Source organism: Bison bison, unplaced genomic scaffold (assembly GCF_000754665.1).
Source record: "Bison bison bison isolate TAMUID 2011002044 unplaced genomic scaffold, Bison_UMD1.0 scf7180017864245, whole genome shotgun sequence".
In the NCBI taxonomy this organism is placed as follows: Eukaryota; Metazoa; Chordata; class Mammalia; order Artiodactyla; family Bovidae; genus Bison; species Bison bison.
The window spans coordinates 432,556-449,034 of NW_011494817.1; the positions used below are offsets into that span (position 1 = coordinate 432,556).

Sequence of the window (16,479 nt, forward strand, 5' to 3'; positions counted from 1 at the left end):
TAGTCAATAAAGCAGAAATAGATATTTTTCTGGAACTCTCTTGCTTTTTCTATGATCCAGAGGATGTTGGCAATTTGATCTTTGGTTCCTCTGCCTTTTCTAAAACCAGCTTGAACATCAGGAAGTTCACGGTTCACATATTGCTGAAGCCTGGCTTGGAGAATTTTGAGCATTACTTTACTAGCATGTGAGATGATATATATATACACACAATTGAATGGAGAAAGAAGATACGAGCTATATCTATATATCTATATCTACCTATCTGTCTAAACCATGCAGCAGTGACCATAGGAGTGCAGATATTTCTCTGAGATACTGATTTCATTCTCTTTGGATATGTATCCAGAAGAGGAATTGTTGGATCATATGGTAAATGTATTTTTAACTTTTCGAGGAGCTTAGATACTGTTTTTCATACTGGCTGTACCAATTTATATTCTCACCACCAATTAGCAAGGGTTCCCTTTTCTCCAAATCCTTGCTAAGACTTGCTATTTGTTATCTTTTATTTTTTTGAGGGGGGAATATGTAGCTTTTTTAAATTAGAGGGTAAATGCTTTGCAATATTATATTGGCTTTGGCCATACAACAATATGGATCAGAGAACAGCCATTCTGACAGGAGGGAGGTGGTATCTCATCATGGTTTTGATTTGTATTATGCTAATGAAAGTGGAATCAGCTATATATATATATATAAATATATATATATACACATATACACACACACATATACCCCTCCCTCTTGAACCTCCCTCTCACCCCGCATCCTCTAGGTCTTCACAGAGCACCAAGCTGAGCTCCCTGTGCTATACAGCATGTTTCCACCAGCTATCTATTTTACATATGGTAGTGTACATGCTCAGTTGCTCAATCATGTCATACTCTTTACAACTCCATGCATTTTAGTCCGTAAGACTCCTCTGTCCATGGGATTTCTCAGGCAAGAATACCAGAGTGCGTTGCCATTTCCTCCTCCAGGGGATCTTCCTAATCCAGGGATCAAAACTGTATCTCCTGTGTCTCCTGCTTTGCAGGCGATCCTTTACCGCTGAGCCGTTCGGGAAGCCCATGGTGGTGTATACATGCCAATCTTAATCTCCCGTTCTTCCCACCCTCGCAGTCTTCTGCTGTGCCCACAGGTCCATTCTTGACGTCTGCATCTCTATTCCTGTCCTGCAGATAGGTCCATCTGCACCATTTTTTGCAGTCCGTGAGGTTGCAAAGAGTCAGACATGGCTTGGTGACTGAACAACAACATAGCTGATTCACTTCCTGTACAACAGAAACTAACATACATTGTAAAGCAATTAAACTCCAATTTTTTCTTTTTTAAGTTGTACGACGTCACACTTGTGCCTGTTTAGAAGTCATACTTGGTCTGATTGGTGCTAGATTCCTTCTTGGTTTGGAATGGTGCACATCTGTACTTCATTTGCATTTTTGTTAGTTGCTTTATTTACACTGTTTCCAGTCTAACCAGCTGCAAGACTCCCCCTAGTAACAAGCCTAAATGAACTTGCTGGACTCCATTGCATCTATTATGTTTTTTTAATACTATTTTTTAACTGATAATATTATAAAACTTGATGACATAGTTGAGACTGAAGCAAAGAGATGAGTATTTTTAGAAGGAAATCGTAACCCATTCCAATGTTCTTGCCTGGAAAATTCCATGGACAGAGGAGCCTGGTGGGCTACAGTCTGTGGGGCTGCAAAGGGTCAGACTCAACTGAGCACAAACACACATACACCTTTACTATAATGATGTCAAGCCTTTTTGTGGGATACAGGATCTGCTGTACAAAACCTCTTTTCTATTATCCACCCAGAGTTAAACATACATCCCCCTCTCATGAACATTTAAAAAAAATCTATTTCCCTCTTTGGTAATTTACCACTATGGCAGTAGTTTTTTATACTAATGAGTAGAAAAATTGAGGAGGAGAAACACATTTTTGGATGACCAAGGAACTTTGTGACTTGCTGTGATCCTTAACTGCTGTTTAAATATGTCTGAAATCTTGATGTTTCAGGAGTTAGCATAAAGGGGAAGCAGGGTATGGTACCCAGATGAAATGGTGCAATTTCACCTTACTGTCCTCTCTTAATTAATTTCAAGGTGAAACGCAAAAGGCCATGAAGAGGTGGAATGAAAATGAGACACTTCAATCCTGTCCTATTTTTGTTTCCTGAGTTCAATATGTCTTAAAAATTGGAAGGCAGAGTCCAGGTGTTAGCGAGGTATTAGCCTGGGGAGATGTGAGAGTGGAGGTCAGGCAGTAAAAAGGCATTAAACTATGCATATTACATGAGGGATTAATTGCCAGGAGCGTGTGAGAAGAATCATGGCAGTTAATATCCAGAGTCCGAGCAAATACCAACGTGAGAAAATCGTCCCCTGTCTGCAAACATAGGAGGGCTCCAAGCCAGTGGGTAAAAATGAGATTAGCTTTTTTCGTTATAAATGGTAGAAGATGCTTTGGGGGAAAAAACACCAAAGACAGAACTGCGTGGTGTAGCCTAGATAGTTTCAACTTCAATTCGGAACCATGATCATGCTAATAGGGACTTAAAAAAAAAAAATAACTGGAGAGAGGCACCCTGGAGTTTCCTGGCTTCATGGTACACCTTCAAGTCTAGCTTTCCTCTCTTGTAAATCTGCAGCTCTAGTGCTAGAATGAAGAGTCAAGTTTATCACCCAGAGCCTGAGGCACTATTAGATGCTAAGTGCTAAATGGGAATTAATTACGTTCTCGCCATCCTATTTACTAAAGCAGAAAATTGGAATTATTTAGTCTTAGAGCAGCGTTTCTCCCTTGTGGGTAGGGAGTGGGCAGAGACAGTCTTCCCCTGGAGGACGCATCATATTCTGCAGAAGTGTGTATGAAAACAATGTGTTTAATATTACATTATAAATTTTAAAACTGAGACACCACCCAGAGTCATTATTTTTGTGATGTAAACTCCATCAGGAAGGTGGAAGGAAAGGTCTTTTATATAAGAAAATAAACTTTCCTCTGTCTCTCAGTGATTTCATTAGGAAGACAAGAGCAAGGCCTCTGGATGCATGCTGAAAAGTGGGAGAGATTTTGATGTTCATCAAGGAAGAGCCTAGCGTGGTCTTCCTTGGTGGCCCAGTGGTTATGAATCCGCCTGCCAATGCAAGGGACATGGGTTTGATCCCTGGTCCGGGAAGACTCCACATGCCATGGGGTAACTAAGCCTGTGCCACACGACTACCGAAGCCTGTGTGCCTAGAGCTCTGCTCCTCAACAAGAGGAGCCACCGCAACGAGGAGCCTGCACCCTGCATCTAGAGAGTAGCCCCTGTTCGCTGCAATAGAGAGGTCAGTATGCAGCAACCAAGACCCAGCACGGCAGAAAAACACACGCAAGTAAAAAGAATGCAAAGGCAATCTGACAAATACATTTTTTTTTTTTAAAGAAAATAGTTTAAAAAGCATTGAAAAGCGTAAGCCCACAGCAAGGTCTCATACAACAGATCTCATAAAAATGGTGCCATGCTTTCCCTTCACTTAAACTGGCAAATTCAATCTAATGGAGGCTTCCTAACCATTTGATTAACAGAAGATTAACTGTTACCCATTTGTGTTTTTTTTTTTGCATTAATCATTTTTGGTAGTATCTACACCTGATCTTCATGGTAACGGTCTGTTTGAAGCCAGAACGGTTCTTTCTGGCATGGCTGAGTTCTTTCACTGCTGGTGGCAGCTTGCCGGTGTGGGAGAGGAGTTATTGAGCACAGATGTCCTTTATGATTTGATTCTTAGCAAAATGAGGTAATGGAGTGCTCACTAAAGCATGGAGTCTGTTACAGTTCTCCTGCTTCGCTTGGAGGAAGCATGGAAATAAGAAATGTCTTTTCTTTCTCTTTTCATTTCTCACTAAGCTTGTTAGGAGAAGAAATGACATTAAGCTATTCTGTGTGTTGAATTTGTGCCTGCTTCCATATCGAACAATGTTTTCAGTTATAAAACCATTAACAAATTTCAGAAAAGGAAGCAAAGCATGTCATGTAATTATCAGATAGTTTCAAGATTAGTGGTTTCAACTATGTTTTCCTTAAAACTCCAAGATCTTATACAAAAATTAAAGTGCAGAATCATTAATTTATGGTTAATCATTCAAGAATTGTCATCGTTTGTCGGCAAATTTTGCCGTTTGTAGGCAAAATGTTACATTAGCTTTAAGGATCATATTTTTATTTCTCTTTTACCTTTGAAAGTCTTGAATGTGTTTTCAGTAAAAACACTTTCTAAATGTCCTTTTGATGACTGTATCTGCTGTATTTAGCAGAAATGCATCCTCTGATATTCCTGTAGAACTACGGGGGTAATCTTTCCATTAAAAGCATCAGGAACATCATGCTTAGGAGGGATCTATGTTCTTTCCTGGGTTTCTCAACTTAGAAAGGATTTGAAGAAATACAGAGGAAGCCAAAAATATCAGTAGAAAGTTGAAAGGATCTGAGTTCAAATGCATACACACTTAGGAAAGAACAAGAGGCTAACAAAGTTGCCATATGAAGATACAGACCAGTATTTGTCACAAATAATTTGAGTGATGCTACCAGCTCTTTCATGAAAAGTGGCCTCTTCCACAAACAGTTCCATAGCAATGGCTTCCAGGAATAGTTCTAACACTTGCTCTGCCAGGCATCGTGATAGCAAAATGCAGGGCTAGACATCACATCATGGTGTATGTCTTACTCTGTCTGACCCTGGAATATGTAGGCCAGGCTTACTGGAAGGAACTGGAAGCTTGTCTGTGGAATGTTCTTCCCATCATCAGATGTGCAACATTGTAAACAGGATTCAGTTCTCACTAATGCCTCTGTGGTTCAGTCACTAAGCCATGTGGGACTCTTTGCAACCCCATGGACTGCAGCATGCCAGGCTCCCCTGTTCTCCACTATCTCCTGGAGTTTGCTCAAACTTGTGTCCATTGGGTAGGTGATGCCATCCAACCATGTCATCCTCTGTTATCCCCTTCTCCTCCTGCCTTCAATATTTCCCAGCATTGGGGTCTTTTCCAAAGAGTTGGCTTTCACATAGCTAAAGTTTTGGAGCTTCAGCTTCAGTATCAGTCCTTCCAATGAATATTCAAGGTAGATTTTCTTTAGGATTGATTTGTTTGATCCCCTTGCAGCCAAGAGATTCTCAAAGCTCTTTTCTAGCACCACAATTTGAAAGCATCAGTTCTTTGGTGGTCAGCCTTCTTACGGTCCAACTCACATCTGTACATGATTACTGGAAAAATCATAGCTTTGACTCTATGGACCTTTGTCGGTAAAGTGATGTCTCTGCTTTTTAATATGCTGTCTAGGTTTGTTGAAACCATTAATAATATAAAACAGTATTTGATCAACCATGATAGAAAAAGTACTCTTTTTATTTTCTTCTACAAAGAATAATACAACAACGTTGTCAAATAAAGAAGCAATCAAAGAGTAAGTGGCAAAATCATGTACAAAGTAAAACAGAAGTGGTTCAATCAGTCATAGTAAGCGTTATTTTCCTGAATGTTGGTGATGTTTGCCACATTTGTCAGCTTTTTAAGATTTGCAATTTATTGGACTTTCTGTTTTTCAGTTTGAATTTTGTACCCAATTTCCTATTTATGTTTTAAAACTTCTTTTTCTTCAGAATGGCCCTCCAAACTGGGTAAGATCCAAGATTCCCCAAACCTGGTTTGGTAATTAAGACTATGCTATCCTAGCTTATAATGACATAGCCCAGATGTGTTGTCTTTCTTGATGTGTGTGCAAAGGTTTGTAACACACCCCAAGGAGGGCATTTCTCAAGCTTGTCTGGACAGCTCATCTGTTTTGTTGGTATTCTCTTGCCCAATTAAGTCTTGGGTTCTATAGAGCTCCTGATTAAGTAGCTCATCCAATACTTGGTCCTCAGTGTTGTCCAAAAGGATTCATTCAACACAATTTATAAGGAAGAAATAAATCTTATTAATTCAAATGGGTCTAAATAAGATAAATCTTCCTTATTCTTAGAGACAATAACTGTGGATAAAATAAAATGAGGAAGAATGTAAGGAGTATCCAACCATTAACTAAAGGAGTAATCTTGTTTGCACTGGTTACTGATGTGTTTCTGCTGAGTGTCAGCTTAACTATTGCTTGAAGTATATTCAACTACAACAGCCACAACAAAATAGAGTACGCCATTCATCATTCAGCGGCTGTTTGCCCTCAGAACATAATGGAGCCACAGTGCTTTGGTTTCCAGTAAGTAATTTCTCTTTGGGGCTTGGTGAGAACTCAGATTCCCTTGGTACAGATATCAATCTTAATTGAATAGACATGATGACAAAACACAGACAGTAGAACTACAGAGAGGCAAGGGCAGATAAATAGCTCTGCTTGAGTGAGTTTCAAGGCAACACTTGCTAAAGAGAAGCCAGTGAGACAACAATGGTGTCATTGTCATGCGCCCCAAGAGTGATGGAAATGCTGCTGTTTCCCACTGCCAGGCTCAGGAAGTCATGACCTCAAGTTAGAACGCCTAGCTCTCTGGTACTGTGCTGTGAGCTTGTTATTAGGACTGCTCCCTTCTCTTTACCTTTATGTCTAAAGCCTATTCAAAGAGTCCAGCTAGCCCTCCTCACTTCTTTTTCCACTAAACAACCTACCTGAATTTCTTTTTACCATTATTGCTTTCTTGCCTGTGTTGTGTTGGCTATCACAGTGCTGGTCATTGGGTAGGTTCTCAAACATTTGTTGAATTAATGGTCATGGTCACCTTACATTAGTGACAGGAAATGAAATTTGTTATTAATGATAATGATGAATATTATGGGCAAAGAGCAATAGTAGCAGGTACTGCTGCTGCTGCTAAGTCGCTTCAGTCGTGTTCGACTCTGTGTGACCCCATAGACAGCAGCCCACCAGGCTCCCCCATCCCTGGGATTCTCCAGGCAAGAACACTGGAGTGGGTTGCCATTTCCTTCTCCAAGCAGGTACTAGGTACCACATATTAAATGGCAAAAACTTTTTACATATTGTCTATTTGAACCTTCACAGAAAGTTTTCAAGGTAGTTATCACTGTTTCTATGTAACATTTCAGAACACTGAGACTCAGAAATTTAATAATGTATCCAAAAATTTTAAAGCTAAGATTTTTGTTTTGGCAGGGTGGGGTGGGAAATCTAAACATCACATTATTTTTGCATTCATTTTCTATGGAACAAAACTATGTTTTGTATATAATGTAAACTTTGTTGCTTTTCAGTCACTAAGTCATAGTCAGCTCTTTGTGACCCCATGGACTGTAGCCCGCCAGGCTCCTCTGTCCATTGGATTCTCCAAGCAAGAATACTGGAGTGAGTTGCCATTTCCTCCTCCAGGGGATCTTCCCAATCCAGGGACTGAACCTGCATCTCTTGCATTGGCAGGCAGATTCTTTACCACTGAGGCACCAGGGAAGCTACCATCACATAAGCATATGTGTTTAATATATCATACATGCGTATGTCTGTATGGATATGAATCTATCATCTGTTTCTCTTACCATGATATAAGTTCAGTGAAGGCAGAGATGGCTCCTATTTCATATTTTCAAATATTTATGAAATCTAATCGTTTAGTAAATTCATCACTGGACCTTTGTTTTCTCTCAAAAAAAATCTTTCTGGGCATTTTATCTGGCAGATACTTGAGACTAGCAGAATGTGCAGGTGCCTTGATTTAAGGCAGATTATTTCAATTGGATTGCAAGAATGTAATGCCAAGTGTTTAATGTCTAATACTGTGCAAAAAGACATCAGAATAGAAGTGCTGATACTCATTTCCAGTGGGAAAGTAGACATAGATTTACTCTGCAATTGGAAAGAATGGACTCATTAAAGAGACGATAGCTTTGCTGTTGACTGTCTACCAGTGTACTCAGTGGTTATGTTCTTCAAAAGTATCTTTATTTTACCATAAGTTTCCCTGAAAATGGAGCCTGAGTAAAAAGCCCGAATGCAGGTGGTTTATTTGGAATATGTTCTGGGAGCAGAAGTGAGGAAGAAGGAATGAACAGAGAAGGAGAGAAAATACACTGAAGCTAATGCAGTGGCTACAGTGATGGGTGATTTTTTGCTTAATCCTTTGGGATAAAATATGTCTAAGACCTACCCACCTGATTGGAGAAAGAGGAAACATGTATCCGTGAGCTCACCTTTCCACAGGTCAAGGATGGCCTGCATGTTGTTAAACCCCCTGCTTCTGGATTGTGATATGATGAAGCAGGGGTGAGTTTGTGGGGGCGGGGCAGAGAAAGGAGTTTTCCAGTGGGGAAAAAAAACAATCCCAGGTGTTTGCAATAGCGGCTAGAATGGGACCTGAAGCTGGGAGGATTTTAGTTGTATTTAAGAAGTATAAGTTACGCTTGGGCAATTAAAAATGTTTTTATTAAGATTGATTTTTAGCAACATTTAAGAGATAAAGAAACAGTAGGATATATTGAATAGGCTAAAGCATGTTCTGGTTTTATCATTACATTAGTGTGAACAAGGTCTCCCCATCTTGGTGCAGTAGTAAAGAATTTACCTGTCAACACAGGAGACACAAGAGATGTGAGTAAAATCCCTGGGTCGGGAAGATCCCCTGGAGAAGGAAATGGCAATCTACTTCAATATTCTTGCCTGGGAAAGTCCATGGACAGAGGAGCCTGGAGAGCTACAGTCCATGTGGTCACAAAGAGTCAGACACCACTGAACAACTGAACACACACACACACAACACAAACAAATCACCAGCTTACGAGGAAGAAATAAATGTTAAAAAAAATCCAAAATTTTTCTAGTAACGTCCAGTTGATCCAGATGACACTAGCATAATCTATTAGCTATGTCAATCTCTATCTTCTAGATTAAAATAATTTTGCATATGAAGTTTTTATCATAACCAATGACAAGTTCAGAACAATGATGTCCTGAACTTAGTGCTTTTGTTCATATTGATGATGTCGCCTGCTCTCGTTTCACCAAGGTGAACTATTCATCTGGGGCTGATGACATTTTTACTTTTTTTGGTTTAAAATAACTTTTTATTGCCCAGGATATTTTTTTTCCTTGTCTTGTTTTGTCTGTTTTATTTGTTTTTGTTTTCTTTTTTCGTAACTATAAATTCAAGCTTAGGGAAGCTTGCCTTTGTCTAGGAAAACAAAACAACAAAGCTTTCATATCATTTGCAACCTGGTCTCAATTGAAAAGACAGGTGGGTTATCTTGCAAGAATAAGATTTATACCATGAATGGTGCAGGTCTAGGTTTGGTGGTACTGAGAGAAGACAATGGCATTCTTGACAAAATTACAATCTGCTGGTGGCGTTTGCGGAAAAGAAGTCCTTGCAAATTTCTAAACAACAGTAAAGTCTTATTAGAAAATTCTAAAGTGTTTTCAGGCCCCAAAGGGAATGAGGTTATTAGCAAAATGCCTCAACAGAGTTGGAATAAAATACTGGATTTGAGAGTTACTGGAACTTGGATATGTATAAAGAGGGTGGAGGTTGGGTCACGCTTACAATGGTCTCAAGTTCAAATAAACTACTGTGGCAAGACACCACTTCACAAGTCACACACTGGCCCAGGGACTCTTCTCCTCCCTTAGTAGGTGCTGGCAGAAGGCGTGCTCAGTCGTTTTGCAATGTAGATGCTTAGTCCCAAAGCCAAAACATGGGAGAGGAAGAGAGATAGAATGAACACCTTAAGAAATTGTGGAGAAGATCCCCCCTTTCCTCATAGCTCCACTTTTCCTCATGCTTAAGGAAATGGAATGTTTAGGGTGCCTGAAGTGGAACTCCTTGGGTGGAGTGTTTTCAGGTCTACTGGGCCAGTTGGACACCCAGTCCACACTTTTCTTCAGAGCATCCACTTCTTCCTCTCCTTCTGCAACTTCTTCTGACTGAGAGCTATGGTCCTTGCTGGTATGCATTTCCACATCAAACATGATCTGCCCATCTTCTTGTGGGGAAGGGCTGTCACAGTGAGAGCTGCCTCTTGAACTGCTCTGTCTGGGTTCATGCTGTGCGTCCAAAAGAGTCTTCTCCACGTCCCCATCAAGGAGGGTATGTGCTCCAGCCCCCCATTCTTCCCATTGCCGTTATCACTGCCATTGCTGCTGTTCCTGGGGAGCTCCACCCAGGAGCTGTTGAGGCTGGTGGGCGGTGGCAGAGACTGTTGGCCTTCCTCACAGTTGTTGTGCGGGGTGGCGGCTGTTCTACTAAGTGAGACAACATTGTCAGGCAGCTGGAAGAGCTACGGCCCTGCAGCAAGGACCGTCTGCGGTTCTCCAGCAGCAACACAACCAACATTTTTACTTTCATGGAAGGAAAACTTGACGGTTTCTTGCTCCCTTATCCCGTGAATGTTAACTAATGTTTTATAGCCTAATATGTCTAGCTTAAAACCTAATGTTTTAAATTTATACATTAAAATAAAACACTGGAAATATATGTGCATTTACGGAATATAATCTTTGTACATCTGAGCAGTGCAGAGTAACATGAAAACCAAGGATGCTTTTGAAGGTGAGGAAGTCGCCTTGCATCATGTTATGAATGCGTTATGCTGTTTTTATTTCATGACCTAGCAGTCTTCCTTAACTGCACTGCTTTTTCATATTTTCTAGTGACTGAAAAAAAACTGCCTAGACAGCTCAATAACATCATTTTGGGTAGGAATTCTGATCTACCACTCTAAGATCTTGTTTAAGCCTGGGACCCCAGTGTACTGGATGGAACATATCATAAAAGTAAACTATTAGACCTAGAGAGGAAAGGGAAGGAAGGAAAGGGAAAATGAAAACAAAGAGAAAATACTACATAGTAACTTAGCAGCAACCTGACATATGAATGATGAAGAATATCTTAAGAATAACAAATTCTCATATCATAAAACACTGAATATTAAGCAAAATTAGTAAAAATGTATCAGTTTCTAGTCAGAGTCCTGAAAATGAAAAAAGTCAAGGATGAAGATAATTCTGGGATTTCCCTGGTGGTCCAGTGAGTAAACACTTCACTCCCAATGCAAGGGCCCTGGGTTCAATCCCTGCTCCAGGTACAAGATCCTCCATACATGCCACAACCAAGAAGCCTGCATGCTGCAGTGAAGGTCCCACAGCTAGGACTAAGGCCTGGCACAGTGGGATATTACCTAGCCACTAAAAAGAACTGAAATAATGCCATCTGCAGCAACATGAAAGGACCTACAGATTGTCACACTAAGTGAAGTCAGTCAGACAGAGAAGGAGAAATACAGTATAAATCCCTTAAATGTGGAATATGAACAGAAATGATGAAAGCTGAACTTGTAAAGCAGAAAGATACTCACAGACTCAGAGAATGAATTTATGGTTTCCAGGGGGAAGGATGGAGGGAAGGGATAGTTAGGGAGTTTGGAGTGGATACCCACACACTGCTATATTTAAAATGGATAAGCAGCAGGGTCGTACAGTACAGTACCTGGAACTCTGCTCAGTGTTATGTGGCAGCCTGGATGGGAGGGGAATTTGGAGGAGCAGGGATACGTGTGTATGTATGGCTGAGTCTCTTCACTGTTCACCTGAAACTGTAACAACATTGTTTGTTAATCAGCTATACCCTATTACAAAATAAAAAGGAAAAAAAAAAAAGACCCAGTACAGCCAAAATAAATAAATAATAAAATTTAAAAATGAATATAATAAATCCAACTACTTTTAATTCTTAAAAAAGATAATATTATAAACTATCAGAAGGAAAAGCAAGATTGACTTCAAAGAAATAGCAATTAGATAAATGGTAGATTTAAGATAAGGGAGAGTAGACGTGGGAAGAAAGTAAAGTAATATTGTCCAATTCTTGAGGGAAGTTTATTTTTAGCCTGGAATTTTATACCCAGTTATCATTACAGAGGGACTGCAACTGACATTCTTAGGTGTACAAAACCTCTACATTCTCACTTAAAGAACTGCTGCTGCTGCTGCTGCTAAGTCGCTTCAGTCGTGTCCGACTCTGTGCGACCCCAGAGATGGCAGCCCACCAGGCTCCCCCATCCCTGGGATTCTCCAGGCAAGAACACTGGAGTGGGTTGCCATTTCCTTCTCCAATGCATGAAAGTGAAAAGTGAAAGTGAAGTCGCTCAGTCATGTCTGGCTCTTCTCGACCCCATGGACAGCAGCCCACCAGGCTCCTCCGTCCATGGGATTTTCCAGGCAAGAGTACTGGAGTGGGGTGCCATTGCTTTCTCTGCACTTAAAGAACTATTAAAGGACAAATGTCACCAATGAGAAGGAATAGGGTAATATCATGACACAGATACTGATAAAATTTAATTAATGAACATAAAAGTGCTAATCACTTAGCTCTTTTTTACACAAAAAGAAACTATAATATTCTAAGCAAAAACAGATTAGGAGTGTGAAAGTTTACTAACATTCTTGTGATCTGGGATAAGGATAGAAATACTGAAGAAGCGTACATTTCCTAAGAAAAAATTGGGGATTCCAGACCAAGATGGCAACACAGAAGGCTCCTGAAGTTTCCTCCCATGGATGCTCCAAGCTACACATGGAGCAGTTCCCTCTGAGAGACAGCCACCAGCCCACTGAGTGATTCCAATACTTTGGTGACTGAAAATACCCACATTGATATTTCAGAGAGGCAGACACACTCTCACCATAAAATAAGCCCCCAGCAGAGCACCATACAACCAGGGGCTTTCCCAAATCCCAGCTTCTCTCTGAGGAGCAAATCATACACCTAGTGTGCCAGCTTCTAAGGCTGCCACTTGAGGGCTGCCACCTAGACCTTCAGCTGCCACCTAGCTTAAAGTCTGGAAGGGGCTTTCATGAGCCGCCTCCCCCTCGCCCCAGACTCTAGAAAGCAAACTTTTCACTTGCTTTGCTGTCCCCCAGAGCTCAGTGCAGAGGGTGAAGGCAAAAACATCCCTGTCCTAGTCTCTCCCTGGAAGAGGTTTGACTACATACCTTACAAGCTGCTGACTGAGGATCAGTCATCTGATTAGCATGCATCTGAGAAATGAAACATTTCCTGCCATATCAGTAGACAAGGGAGTCATGTCATCAGCGATTGCAGCCTCCAACTCTGAGGGAACCCAGGAAGGAAAAGAAGACCTGCCATCTAGCAGCCACAGGCCACTGGCTACACTGACTCCCAGGGAAGCTCCAGATGTGAAAAACACAGACACTGGCCCCGGAGAGCTGCAGGGCATAGCAGAGAAATGATTCCAGTGAGCCCAGAGCGTGCATCTTCCCATACACAGGGAAGTGCTGAATTCCTTACCTTGGGTTATCCGGTTTTCCCTAAATAACAATAATCTTTTGATATTCAAACTACTAGTCATTTGTCAAAAAACTATATACCCTGGCTCCTCCCTTTGCCTCCTCAGAGCAGTTCTCTTAGGCTTACTTAAAATGCTGTCTCCTAGCCTTGAAGTCCTAAAAATCCACACTAAATAAGACATAACTCTTAGATCATGATTATTTTTTTAAGTTGATAAATCCTACCTGGATCTGGTTGAAAAGAGCGGGTGACACTTACTTTGCCTTCTCGCTCTGACTTGCTCCAATAGAACTGTCACCAGCGTCTCCCTGGAAGCAGTTTCTCCACACACTTAGCGCCCCAACTTTCACAGCTGCCATCCAAAGAATGAGTCCCCAAACCACCTAGCTCTGACAGCCAATGGAGTGTTAAATAATAAAAACTCAACTGAGTAAAGTTGAAGATCCAATTGGTTCTATGAAATGGTTCATGCATCAAGAAGCATCCCATTTAGCAAGAGAAAGGAGCTCTCCAAAATGAGCAGCAGAAAAGACAAGGTTTTCAAAGGCCAAGAGGGAGCCAAAAAAAGGAAACTTAGCAAAGAACCCATTGTTTAGGCAAATTCTTCTGCCTAACAGGAAAGGAACAATGGGACTGTCATCAGATTTCCCAGTGCTGACCAGGAAATTCCAAGCTGGCCAGTTAATGGTTAACACTTCGGAGAAGTAATTAGATTAGATATTAAGTCTTGGTCTGCTGACCTGAGACCTAACACAAGTGACTTCATTTGGCGCCCATTTCCTTTCCAACAATTCCTCCATTTTGATCAGACTCTCAGCTTAACAGAGAGATGTGATCAAAATTTCAGGCGCTAGTGCCACTCTGGGCTGCTGCTCTGTGGTTCTTGCAGCTTTTGTGAAATTTGGTTGATCCTTTTTGTGGTATTTGCAGGTCATGACCTTTTGTTGTTGTTGTAGTTTAATCTCTGTTATATTTACGGTCCACGACTTTAAGTTCACAAATTTCAAGTCGGTTATCCTTTTTATTCCTTTTCAGAAATTCTGATCTTAGATCATTTGCTTGGTATTTAGCAACTGCAAACATGCATGTAAAGCCTTTGAGAGAACTCAGTGCACCATGGAGATTATTATGATTTTTATAAGCAGGAAAATTCCCAATGCTTGAGAGCACTTCGGAGCCATGGTCCCTAAGACCTAAACCAATCAAAATAAAATAAGTCAGAAAAAGACTCTGTGAAAGGGTCACCTTTTTAAGCCAAGTGCCTAGCTTGGTGAGTGAATGTAACTGAGTTTCAGTGTCCCCAGAAATGTTAATCTTGGTGCAGTAGGTGGTGTTGGCCACAGCACAGTTAGCTCCTTGCTCAGCTAAAACATAACTGAGGGCTATCCTATTAGAGATATGGTTTTCCCAGTAGTCATGTACAAGATGTGAGAGTTGGACCATAAAGAAGACTGAGTGCTGAAGAATTAATGCTTTGGAGTTGTGCTGGAGAAGACTCTTGAGAGTCCCTTGACTGCAAATCAGTCAATCCAAAAGGAAATAAACCCTGATTATCCACTGGAGCTCCAATACTTTGGCCACCTGATGCAAAGAGTCAACTCATTGGAAAAGACCCTGATGCTGGGAAAGATTGAAGGCTCAAGGAGAAGGGGGTGACAGAGGATAAGATGGCTGGATAGCATCATAGACTCAATGGACATGAGTTTGAGCAAGCCCCAGGAGATAGTGAAGGACAGAGGGGACTCATATGCTGGAGTCCATGGGGTTGCAAAGAGTCATATATGACTTAGCGACTAAACAACAAATTCTATTATAGGACTTTCCTTGTGTCTCAGTGGTAAAGAATCCACCTGCCAATACACAAAATATGGATTCAAACCCTGGGTAGGGAAGAACCCTTGGAGAAGGAAATGGCAACTCACTCCAGTATTCTTGCCTGGGAAATCACATGGACAGAGGAGCCTGGTGGGCTCCATGGGGTTGCAAAAGAGTTGGACATGACTCAGCAACTAAACAACAGCAACATCCTTTTATCAAGAACAGCTTTAAAAAAATATTTATCTAGGTGGCTGTGTCGAGTCAAAATATTTATCTAGGTGGCTGTGTCGAGTCTTCTTCATGGTGCACGGGACCTTTATTGTGTCATTTGGGGTCTTTGTTGCAGCACACAGATTCTCTAGGTGTGGTACACAAGCTCATATTTGTGGCTCAGGCTTAGTGCTCAGCAGCATGTGGGACCCAGTTACCCGACCAGGTGTTGAACCCAGGTCCCCTGCATTGCAAGGCGTATTCTTAACAACCAGACCACCAGGGAAGTCCTTTAAGAACAAGTTTAACCTGAGAGTCTAAGGATCTTTTGGGGGGGCAGATACTGTGTTAGTAGCAAAATCTGCAATATCTCCAAAAGTAAGGAGAGGTTTCTGATCACATTCTCATTTTCATTTACTGCTGGAAGGTCCTTTCTAACAATTTATTTGCCAGATTAGGGGTATCAGAGGAAGCCTTCAACTCACCCAGAAAACATACATAATATTAATACAACAAGACCATACTGATGACCCACACTAGATGGCAACTGAAAGAAGTTCAGCTGCAGGATCCAGAGGGATCCAGAGGGAGGAATTTTGAGCTCCCAGGGCATAAAAATAGTTTTCTAGGATTATGGACCTAACAAGTCAGACTTTGTTTGTGAACTATTTTCACAGGTTTATAGAAGTCTTGCCACCAATGGTGATGGTGGTGGTTTATTTGAGAAGTCATGTCCAACTCTTGTGATTCCGTGGACTGTAACCTGCCAGTCTCCTCTGTCCATGGAATTTTTCAGGCAAGAATACTGGAGTGAGTTGCCATTCCCTTCTCCAGAGTGTCTTCCCAACCCAGGGATCAAACTCAGGTCTCCTTCATTGCAACTGGTCTCCTGAATTGCTGGTGGATTCTTTACTGACTGAGTCACCAGGGAAGCCCTTTTCCCACCAATGCTTAGTCATAATTTGAATCATCTTAAATGCACCTTGGATGCAAAAAAATGGTATTTACTAGGGAACAGGGAAGAAGAACCAAACAGCTGTCTTGGGTTTCTCATAAACCCACCTGTTCATTTAATTTATACCCATTATTTGCCCACTTTAATTTCTCTGAGCAGACAGCTACCATGCTACAAGGACATCAGGA

General features: G+C 41.1%; 1 pseudogene; it reads right to left on the minus strand.

Moving 5' to 3' along the window:
* Positions 1-9,438: 9,438 nt before the first annotated feature.
* On the minus strand, positions 9,439-10,366 carry LOC104993802 (annotated as a pseudogene).
* Between the last annotated feature and the right edge of the window lie 6,113 nt (positions 10,367-16,479).